This window comes from Amblyraja radiata, chromosome 26 (assembly GCF_010909765.2).
Source record: "Amblyraja radiata isolate CabotCenter1 chromosome 26, sAmbRad1.1.pri, whole genome shotgun sequence".
NCBI lineage: Eukaryota > Metazoa > Chordata > Chondrichthyes > Rajiformes > Rajidae > Amblyraja > Amblyraja radiata.
The window spans coordinates 34,252,726-34,264,775 of NC_045981.1; positions in this window are offsets into that span (position 1 = coordinate 34,252,726).

Sequence of the window (12,050 nt, forward strand, 5' to 3'; positions counted from 1 at the left end):
GCATGATCCCGATCCCCTCCTTCACAACATTCGTGCCCTCCCCGCAACTTTACCCCGGGCCAGACTCCCCAAACTCTGTGAAAGGAACTCTCCCCCCACCCCCACACCCCGGGAAATAAGGTATTTAAAAACATAAACACAAAATGTACTTACCACATTATCGGTGCACAAACTCCATTCTTCGCTCTTTGTTTCCTAAGATACACTTAAAATAATGACAATCAATATTTGAAAACCCCGCCAAGAAACCAGCGCTGTGCTGCAAAGGCAGAATTTCAGCTGCCTTCAGCCCTGCTTGTCATTGACGGCTCAAAGCAGCGATGACGGCACGTGGGCTGCACAGACCTTCAAGGGTTACAAGCGCTGCGGATGAAAGGCACGGAGAATTATGCCTACCTTAGAGATCGATCTCTTAGATAGGCATAATTCTCCCATGCCTTTACTATTTATATTTAGTTATTACCATTTTATAATTTTAGTCAGGGTAGGCAGTGCCTGATTTGGTATCGTGCTCGCTACAGCAATAGTGGGCTGAAGAGCCAGTTTTTGAGTTCTACTGCTCCATGTAGCAATGTTACAAAATTTTGAAATTAAAAAAATCAAGTCTGTAATTATCCCATCAGATAAAGCATAAAAATAAGTTTTGTATTAATTTTAATATTACTTTGTATTAATTTGACACCTAATTCACTTTCATATCTCAAGTATTTAAAAAGTTATGGTCATTTTCATACTCGGAAATTAGCATCTTGTTCCCTATTGATTTTCTATGGACATAACAAAAAAGCTGTGATCGTGTGCAGTCAAAAGCCCATAACCTTCTTAAAAATTAAGAGAACTGAATGAAAATTTCAGTTATCGTAGATTGAACCATTCTGAAACAAATATAAAATAATCTTACTTGGATGACCTGAAATTAAAGCATATAATTAGTTAGTTACCCAAGTGTAGCTAATTTCAAACTTCAATTACTAGATCTAAACATCTATCCATTTCTTAATAAATGATTAACATTTTTTAATAGCCTAAGTGTCCAAATAATATTCATAAATAATTCACAATAAAACATGATTTTTAAATCTCATTTACATTAATTTATAGGCCAAATGGAAGGAATTTAGTATTCAATTGCTGTAAATTAAAGTCAATTTTAAATCAGCTTTCTAGTGGGATCCTGTGAACGCGCTGGTTTAGAACGTTCACATTGCGCTAGATTTGTGCCATCAAATGCCCAGAAAAATACTGCGGGATATAATGGGCCCAAAATGAGCTGCTCGCAACATTAAACTTTGTATAAAGGGATCTTAAGAAGCCCTTTTAAATGTAAAAATAAGCAGCCTACCTTCTATTATTTGCTCTATGCGACCCTGACCGCTGCCGGTGGTCGCGGGTTTACAGATTGATTTTTAAACTACTATAACTATTATACGAGGCCTTTAAAACTAATAATAGCTTTTGCGAGGGGGTCTTCCAGCGATTTTTCGTTAATAATTAACTAGGCTGAACATCTTCGATTTGAACAGCCTAGAGAAAATCGCGTTTTAAACCCGCCCCCTCTAAACGGCGCCAAAATCGCGCACACCCGCAGCGACAGATTTTCAGCGACGCTTCAGGTAGGCTTTGCAACATACCTACTCCATGCTAACCATTTGCAGGCATCTCATGCTTCCTTACTCCACTTTTTTTCCCTACTGACCATTGTTGGTGGACCGGACTTGGTACTTTTTGTAAATGGGCCCTATGGACGGTAACATCGGAAGCTGACCTGGTTGGTGACCGGCTCCGAATTCCAGCAACAGCAGCTTTGTCTGCCCCGAATCATGGAGCTTGAATCGGCCCATTCACGGGGCCTTTCTTCGGCCGGCGGGGGCTTCAACATCGGGAGCCTCGATCGTCTCGATCGCTTTGATGCAGCAGTTTGATTTTAAGCCGCGAACGGGCAGATTCAACCCTTGAAAAGTCCGGATTACAAAACATGGGGGGGGGGGGGATGTCCCCCTCCTCTCAAAGTCCCGCCCTGTCAACTGACCTTAGTCAGGTGAACGACAACAAACAGAGACAGCAGCAGAAATGCAACCTCAGCTTGGCACCAACGCGGAGCACGCACCCTCTTTAGGGCGGGCACCTACGGATGTCGAACCGCATCACCCTGCTGCAGACTTCTGCTGCCTCAAGCGCAAGAAGAAGACAACTCTCTGGGTGAAAAGGTTTTTCTTCATCTCAGTCCTAAATGGCCTCCCCCTTATACTTAAACTGTGACCCCTGGTTCTGGACTCCGCCAACATCGGAACATTCCTGCATCTAGCCGGTGCAATCCCTTCAGAATTTTATATGTTTCTATAAGAACCCCTCATCCTTCTAAATTCCAGTGAATATAAGCACTGTGAAGATCCATTCTTTCATCATATGTCAGAATAGAATAGAATAGAATAGAATAGAATGCAATTTATTGTCATTCAAACCTAGGTTTGAACGAAATATCATTTCTACAGTTTTTTACATTACAAAACAATCCAAGACCCACACTTAACACAGTTTACATAAACATCCATCACAGTGAGTCTCCAACATCTCCTCACTGTGATGGAAGGCAAAGTCTTTATCTCTTCCCCTTGTTCCTTCTCCCGTGGTCCAGCAGTCCAACTGCAGTGTCGAGGTGAACTGGGGCTCCGATGTTAAAGCCCCCGGCGGGCGATGGTAAGTCCTGAGGCCGTTTAAGCCACGCCGGGCGATGTTAGGCCCCGGCTCCATGTCCTTAAACCCGCGATTCCAGCGGGAGAAGTCGCCGTTGCGGAGCTCGGAGAAGCGGTCTCCCACCAGGGACCTGCGAGCTCCCGATGTTCCCGTCCACCGGGTCTGCGGCCGGTGCCTCCGAACTCCAAAAGTCGGGTCGCAGCCGCGCGCCACCACAGCTCTTCCCGCTCTGAAGTTGGCCAGCTCCACTATGTCAGTTCCGCAGGCTCTGCAACTGGAGCCCTCAGGTTAGTCCCGGCTGGAGGTCGCCGCCGGCTCCACGATGTTAGGCCCAACGACATCCGAGACCCGACAGAGAATAGTCGGGTCCCCGCACAGGGAAGAGATTAACGGTTTCCCCCACAGCCCCCCCACCACCCCCCACATATACACAGCTAAAAAAAAATAAAAACTGACTCAAAGACATACATTTAACAAGACAAAAATAAAAAAAGACAGACGACTGTAGTCGAGCTGCTGCCGTTAGGCACCGCCAGTCCTGCCATCCCGGGAATTAACCTGGTGAACCTATGCTGCACTCCCTCAATACTGTGTGAGAATATTCAGGCCACTAAGAGGAGCTCCAGTACACACAAGTAAGTAAGTAAGTAAGTAAGTAAGTATTTTTTATTTATATAGCACGTTTAAATCAACTCGTGTTGAAACCAACATAGAAGAAATAATTAAGTTTCCGTACATCCAGAGAAAAAGAAAAAAAAAAGAAAAATTGCCAACACATTATAGAACTCAACATGAATGTCCCCTACAGCAAAATCAAAATTTTCCGCTGTGGGGAAAGGCATCAAAAAGTTTAGTCCTCTTCCTCTGTGATCACCCGAGATCGGGGCCTACTTGTGGCCTCCGCAGCCAGTCCAATGTTTTCAGGCCCTCTTTGCCGGAAAGCTGGAACTCCGGCGTCGGGTGAACACTCCTCGGTGGCTTGTAAATGTCTGGAGCGGCCGCTTCCTCCCCGGAGACCGCGGCACCCGAAGTCCTCAGGCCGCGCTGGTTGGAGCCCCAACTCTGGCGGTCTCGGATCCCAGGCTCCGCGGTGTTTTAAATCCAACGCCGCCCACGGCTGGACGCCCGCAGCCACAGCTCCTCGGATGTTGCAGTCACAACATACATCTTCTTTAGAAAAATTCACAACAATCTGATATGAACTTCATTCAGTTCTTCAACCATCAGAGAAAATAAAGTCTAAGAAAATACCATCAACAACCCAACTTTTCAACAAGCCACTGATTTTTCTGCTCCAATTTGGTGACATAACTATTCATTGAAAATAACAGGGAACATAACTGGAAATTGTCATTGCCCTTTTCTTGCTCATTTTCCCTTTGGGGACAGGTTGACATGACTGTACCCAATCCACATTGTCTGAACTTATCACAGACCACCATGTCATAAACTCATACTCATTTCCATATCTATATATATATTTTTGTTTTTATAAAGCACAATTCTAAATTGCACTGAAAATATGGCTTCTTTATAAGTGAAGAGTCCTGATAAATATGGGAAAACATTGCAGATTTCAAGTTTGAAGTGCACATTGACAATGATATTACAAAATATATGGGATTTTATATGTAGGAAGGAACTGCAGATGTTGTTTTTCACCAAAGATAGACATAAAATGCTGGAGTAACTCAGCGGAACAGGCGGCATCCTGGAGAGAAGGAATGGGTGACGTTTCGGGTCTAGACTTTCTTCAGAGTGAAGAAGAGTCTCGACCCGAATCGACACCCATTCCTTCCACCCAGATATGCTGCCTGTTCCGCTGAGTTACTCCAGCATGTACTGTCTATTTGGGATTTTATGTTTAATAAGTAAGAGTATTGTGAAATAAAAATGTCTACAAAATAATATTGATCCAATGTGGCATTGAGAACATAGATCATAGAAAAGTATAGGAAAGGAACAGGCCCTTCAGCCCACAATGTCCTTGCCGAACATGGTACCAAAATAAACTAAACACCTCTGCCTGCAGGTAATCAATATCCAATACTTATTCAAATCACTTGAAAGTTTTAAGATTGGTCCAAAATGTATCTCTTGGATCAAGCTGATATATCATATACCTCAGGCTTCTGTACTTACCAATAATCAGAGATCCCCTTTTTTCAGGCTCTTTCGAGGTACTAGACAGGGCTGTCCTTTAAGTCCTTTACTGTTTGATATCGCTTTGGAACCTTCGGCCACCGCTGTTAGGGAATCCCCTAATATTTTTGGCATTGTCCGTGAGAATAAGACACATAAGCTATCTCTCTATGCAGATGATCTGTTATTATTCATCTCTAACCCAGAGAAATCTATTCCGGCAATAATAGCACTATTTAATCAATTTGGTAGTTTTTCTGGTTATAAACTAAATCTTATTAAGAGTGAGCTTTTTCCATTAAAAAATCTAATTTCGAATTATGGACAGTTTCCATTTAGATAGACTACCAAATGTTTTATTTCTTTAGGCATTAAGATTACCAAGAAACACAAGGATCTATTTAAAGCCAATTTTACGCCTCTAATTGACCATATCAAACAACAGTTTACTAAATGGTTACCAATGTCCTTATCTTTAATCGGCCGAATTGAATTGAATTGAATCCTTTATTTGTCATTCAGACCTTTCGGTCTGAACGAAATGCTGTTGCCTGCAGCCATACATGTAATAATAACAAAACACAATAAACACAAATTAACATCCACCACAGTGAGTTCACCAAACACCTCCTCACTGTGATGGAGGCAAAAGTCTTAGAGTTACTGTCTCTTCCCTCCTCTTCTCCCTCTGCGCCGAGGCGATACCCCACCGGGCGATGGTAAGTCAGTCCGCGGTTCAAGCTCCGCGGCCCGGGGGGTGGTCAAAGCTGCCCGCGCTGTTGCAACGGGTGCTCCGGAAAACAGGCACCAGCCTGTGACCTGCGAGCTCCTGACATTGTCCTCCATTGGCCCGCGGCCGAGCCCCGGATCCAGGTCGCCGCCGCCTCAGCCGCCGTAGCACCGTCTCCGCTCCGCACCGGGCCGCCCACAAGGCAGCGTCTCAGCCCTGCACCGGGCTGCCCCCACGGAAGCACCTTCCAGCCGGGAGCCGGTCCGCCCGCACGGCAGCGTCTCAGCCCCGCACCGGGCTGCTCACACGGGAGCGCCTTCCAGCCGGTAGCCGTGCCGGCCGCACAGGAGTGTCTCAGCCCCGCACCGTTCGCCCTCACCGGAGCGCCGAGTCGTGCCGCTACCCAGACGTCGCCACAGCTCGAAGACGGCCAGCCTCGCGTTGGTGAGTCCTGGTTGGCTCTACCTCCGGACCCTCGAGGTCGGTCGCAGGTTGGAGGCCGCCAGCTCCGCCATTAGGCCTCAGCGCAGACGGGGGAAGAGAAGGGGAATACGACAAAAAGTCGCATTCCCCCGAAGGGAGAGACAGAAAGCTCTGTTTCACCCTCCCCCCACACACATAACACCACCTAATAACCAAAAAATGTACTAAACTAGACAAAAAAAACCAACATAAAAAGTAAAAACAGACAGACTGCAGGCGAGCCGCAGCTGTATCACAGCGCCGCCACTTCTGGAATTAATGCTATTAAAATGTTTATCCTACCTAAATGTTTGTATTTATTTCAGACAATACCAATTTTTATTGCTAAATCTTTCTTTGATATTATTGACTCCAAAATTTCTTCATATATATGGCAGAATAAAAATCCCAGACGAATTAAAAAATACTTACAGAAATCAAAAAAAGACGGTGGTTTGGCAATGCCGAACCTTAGATTCTACTATTGGGCAGTTAATGCTCGCTATCTAACGTTTTGGACAAAAGATTTAGAAGATACCCAATGCCCAGGATGGATAAATCTTTAACATGATTCTATGCAAGGGTTATCATTGGCTTCTATTCTAGGGGCCTCGTTACCTTTTACAATCACGGGATTGAATAAATAAACGACTAACCCAATAATAAGGCATACGTTCCGAATATGGTTTCAATTTCGTAAGTTTTTTGGATTGAATGATTTTATCTTACCGAGTCCTATCATATCTAATTTTTTCTTCCAACCTTCTAGTACTGATCAAGCCTTTCTGTTATGGAAGAGGAAGGGATTAGCAGCTTTTCGTGAATTGTTTTTGGATGGTTGTTTTATGTCTTTTAAACAACTCTCCAATAAATATAATCTACCTAACTCACATTTCTTTAGATATTTACAAATTAGACATTTTTTGAAGGCTACTCTACCCCTTTTTTCCGTTACCACATTAAACCGAAATCGTGGGAAAAAAATTACATTTGAGCCCTTATCAGAAATGTTTAATAACGACTATTTATGAGTTGATTTTGAAATTACAAATAGATACATTAAAATTAAGAATGACTGGGAAAGAGAACTTCAAATTTCTCTACCTATAGAGAAATGGGAGAGGATTCTTCAATTAGTTAATACTTCCTCAATGTGTGCAAGACACGTATGCAATTTTACTTCGGAGTCACGTGAGTGACTACGTGAAGAAGCCCGCTAGAACGCATGCGTGTCATTGCGCTACACGCATTGCGAAACGTCAGACACGGTGGAAGGACGTTCCCCCGCGGCGGCAATTTAAAAAGCCGCTATTGCAGGTAAGGTTCTTACTCTGCGGTCTTTTTGCCTTTTTGCCCACTACAGACGGAGAATGGGGAAAGGGAAAAAGACAACGAGGGCTGCGATGAAGCTGGTCAGGGAGGACCGCGAAGGAGCGGACAGCCAGCAAAAGCAGCCGTCGGCACTGAGATCACCCGTAGTGGGATCAGCTGTGCCCTGTGTAGCCGCCGCGCCGGCCAAATCAACGCGGCCGAGCGGCAAGGCAAAACACAAAACAAACAGAGTCATGGACTCGGAGGAGTCCGACTCTGATACACCACGGGAGGCCAGCGACCGAGAGCGCTGGACCCGTATGGAACGGTGTTTGGAGCATCTGCTCCAGCGTGACCGGCTCCGGGATTTGGAGTCAGGCCACTGTGGGCCCTATATCAAACCCACAGCAGCACCTTTCCAAGGGCTGCATAGTGTCTCCACCTTATCAGAGGGGAGCACCTCAAGTCAGTTCTGGGCTGACCTGGAAGAGGGGTCCGCGGAAGAACAAACAAGTGTGCATGGGGTGCAAGAAGAAGAAAACTTGCTGGATATGGTGGCAAATTTCATACAGCCAGAACAAACTGGGGCAAACCTGGAGCCAAAGCTTGCTGCCAGTATTGACTATATGTCACTGAACCAGTTACAAGAACAGGCTGTAGTGGATACGGCAGGAAGACATATGGCACCAGGCAACTGCATTTCCCTAAACGTCCCAATCATCAACAGCTGCATCTGGAAACACATCGGACCAGGGGTCAGAAGTATGGACGTGAAACTTGAAAAAGTCCTAAAATTGCTGACTGCAGGAATAACGGCATTTGCCCGCACTGTGGACGACAGGGTTATGTCCCAAGATCAACAGGACGCGCTGGCACTGTTCTGCAACACCCAGCACGAATTAAACAGCATCAGAAAAAGTGCCATACAGCCGACACTTAATCCTAAATTCGCGGGACTGTGTAAACCTGGAGCCACCAAACCATCCATTCTCCTGTTCGGAGGCAACTTATCGAAGCAGGTAAAGGAGCTAGACGAAGAAGTAAAAACATTGGGGTTAATAAAAGGAACAACCCACCCTGCAAAAACCCACCACAGCCTACGACAGCACCCCTACGCACCCACCAGCGGAACCGGTGAAAGGTCTAGGGCACGGCACTCCAAACATGAGTCTTTTTTAGGCCATGGCCCAGGCCGGCCTTCCTGGAAAATGCGGGGAACCCCAACAACACCAGCAACCAACCCGAAAAACCAAGCACCAGCACAACAGCAACGGAAGAACTTCAGGAAGAAGTAGTCCTGCCACTGGTAACAATGGAGGTAGGTGGGTCTGGTTCCCCAAATAATATGGGAAGCATGGAGGTTATGGGAAGACTATACTGGTTTTTGAATGCATGGAGCATGCTAACAACCGATACTTATGTCTTAAGCAGTATCCAGGGATATACCATAGAGTTTATACACGAAAACAGCCCTCCAGTTCAACATAAACCAAACCGAGAGTTTGTGCTCTCTGATAAGGAAAAAACAGAAGCTGAACTGGAACGGCTTTACATAAAAGGTGTAATTGAGCAAACGCGACACGAACCATTAGAATCCGTGTCCAATATATTTACCAAAACCAAAAAAGATGGTGGTTGTCGCATCATCATAGATCTGACAAAATTGAATACATTTGTACAATATATTCACTTTAAAATGGAAACCTTTGTTATGGGGCTTTTTCACGGGGCGAGTTGACGCAAGATGTCACCAGAGTGAAGTGGTCGTGGTCCAGCACGAGTCTCGCACGATATAACGGGGGGTAGATAAAGAGTTCCCACGGTACTCGGCATTTCTGTTATTTGTGCGAGTGACTTGTCCGTCTCCCGAGCTTTCGCGTTAAATCTTGAATGAACATCGTGAACTACACGTGACACAAATGATGTAACTTTTTTTTTCACACACTATAAATATCCTCCCTTGGTTGAATTGGCTCATTTGGAGACATGTTTTACTGTGTATGTGGGAGACACAGATGGACTGAGCACAGTACCTCGGTCTTACTGTGTGTGGGAGAGGGGGAGAAAGAGACGTACACTCACAGAGGCAGAGTCTCTCAGCCTGTGTAAGAGGGAGGGAAAGAGAGAGAGAGGCACACACAAGGTGGATGTGAAATCTCACCTGCCTGTTTCAGTGACAGACACCCGCCGCCAGTAAATGAAGACACCCCCATCTGTCTCCCCCTCCTCTCCCTCGACTATAATCTTTAAAAGGGACTTTAAAAGGGACTTTACTGAAAGGTTACGCATTTATCGACCACAGGCAGCATATCAGAAGGGTCTCGATATCTCTGGAGAAAATGAATAGGTGGCGATTCGAATCGGAACCCTTCTTCAGACATCCTAATCGGAATTGAGTCTGAAGATGTGTCTCGTCCCGAAACATCAGCTATTTTTCTCCAGAGATGCTGCTTGACTCGCTGAGTTACTCCAGCGTTTTGTGTCTGTCTTCGGTTTAAACCAGCATGTGCAGTTCACTCCTTACACAGGTCTCTGGAGAACATTGATTGGTAGCGTTCCGGACCCTGCTTCGGAAAGGCATCGATCGCTAGTCGGCGAGGACTCCGAGCTGTATCTCTCAAAGAAGTACATGTGAAAATTTTCTCACGGACCATAAAAATGCGTAACCTTTCAGTAAAGTCCCTTTTAAAGTCCCTTTTAAAGATTATAGTTATTTTCTTGAATCTCATTAACATAACTCATGAATAAGTTGATGTCCATATGCGGATGCAAATCTTTATTTTTAATTATTTTTTAAATTCAATCCCACAGAAGACAATTTTTACTCACCTTCTGTCCCCTCTGTCCAGCTTCCGGGTTCACCGTTCGCAGGAGTTCCCACGGTACCCGCAAGAGTTATTACGGATATCGCACGGATATCGCACTGGCCACTACGTTCATATAATGTTGCAATGCTCAACCACAAGTGTACAAGTCACTCTTGGAGAAATTCAAACTTTCTTGAATTTTCTCCCGAGTGACCAAGATACACGATTACCTGCCGTTAGCGCTACGGTGGTCCACGGTGGTCCACGAATGCCGTACTGTTATCGCACGAGGTTCCCACGATGTTAAACTCTGGATAACTCTTGCGTCAAGTCGCCCCGTGAGATGCCGCTTTACTGCTAAACAACTAATTTCCAAAGGGTACTTCATGGCTAGCATCGATTTAAAAGATGCTTACTATTCAGTACCCATACGAGGTGACCACAGATGTTACTTAAAATTCAACTGGATGGGACAACTCTGGAGCACTGCCAAATGGGCTAACATCAGCCCCCAGGCTGTTCACAAAAATCTTGAAACCAGCCTTAGCGTTTCTACGGAAACGCAAACACATGATTATGGCATATTTACATGACATACTCATTGTGGGCATAACTTTGGAATTGGCCATACAAACTGTAACAGCCACAAAACAGTTGTTTGAAAAACTGGGATTTATCATCCATCCAGTTAAATATAAACTAACACCGTCCACCACCATGGACTACTTGGGATTTACCATTGATTCAGTTCACATGACGGTGACACTACCTAAGGGAAAGGCCAGAGAAATAATAGAGGTTTGCAGCAACCTCATTGACATCAGAAACCCATCCATCAGATTGGTACCTAAAGTAATTGGTAAAATGGTGGCTGCTTTCCCAGCCATACAATTTGGACCCCTACATTACCAAAACTTACAGAGAGCCAAAATTCAAGCTCAAATTAATGCAGGTCACTTTGACAGACCTATGAGACTACCAATCCAAGCCAAAACGGAACTAAAATGGTGGATAGATAACATCTGGCTTTGTTCCAACCCAATCATTGTCAGTAACCCTTCGATGGTACTACAAACTGATGCCAGTGCACTAGGGTGGGGAGCCACCAATACCATCACCAGCTGTGGAGGTAGATGGAAAGCGCAGGAGGCATCCTTCTTACTCACACTGGGTATAAACTACTTGGAAATGTTGGGTGCATTTCATGGCCTTAAGTCATATTGTACTGGATCACACCACCAGCATGTTAGATTACAAATAGACAATACCACTGTGGTAGCATACATCAACCACATGGGCGGCAACAAATCGATATCATGTGACAATCTCGCTAATTCAATTTGGCAATGGTGCATCCAGAGAAATATTTGGATATCAGCCACTTACCTACCAGGGAGACTAAATTTAGTGGCAGACACCAGGTCATGCAAATTTAATGAAAACACCAAATGGATGTTAAACAAAACGGTGTTTGCTGATATCACAGCAAAATATGGAACACCGGATATCGATCTTTTCGCATCCAGACTAAACAACCAGATATCTAACTATGTTTCATGGGAACCAGACCCTGGGGCAGCGGCAACAGATGCATTTTCGCTGCATTAGGGGAAATTGTTTATTTACGCATTCCCTTCTGCCTCATCAGTCGGGTATTAAGGAAAATACAACAAGACTCTGCGTCTGGTATTTTGGTAGTACCCGATTGGCCTACACAACCATGGTTCCCAGTGGTGCAAAACATGGTATTAGAACCATGTATTACTATCCCACACAGACCAGATCTACTACTACATCCCGTGACAGGGGATAGCCATCCAAGCCATAAAAGCTTGAACCTGTTAATTTGTAGAGTTTAAAGACACCACTTCTACAACTGGGACTCACGGACCAAACAGCAAACA